The sequence below is a fragment of the Brassica oleracea genome, chromosome C3, assembly GCF_000695525.1.
Source record: "Brassica oleracea var. oleracea cultivar TO1000 chromosome C3, BOL, whole genome shotgun sequence".
NCBI classification, from domain to species: domain Eukaryota; kingdom Viridiplantae; phylum Streptophyta; class Magnoliopsida; order Brassicales; family Brassicaceae; genus Brassica; species Brassica oleracea.
This window is the reverse complement of record NC_027750.1, coordinates 15,305,579-15,305,848: the sequence shown is the minus strand read 5'-3', so window position 1 is coordinate 15,305,848 and position 270 is coordinate 15,305,579.

Sequence of the window (270 nt, the reverse complement as noted above, 5' to 3'; positions counted from 1 at the left end):
AGTATTGTTTTCACAGTTGAATTATTTTGACTTTTATCTTACATATGGTTTTAAAAGCTTTCAAATCAACCATCGAACTAATACATGCCATTTTAATGTTTTTAATCGTATACTTAAGGAAAACTTACATTTTTGTAATTTAAAGTCGTTTTAAAAAATTCAAAATATAACATATAAGAAAAAATCTAACGTATAAGAAAAATATAACATATAAGGTGTCATTATTTTTGTATTTTAAAGTCGTTTTAAAAAAAAATATAACATATAAGG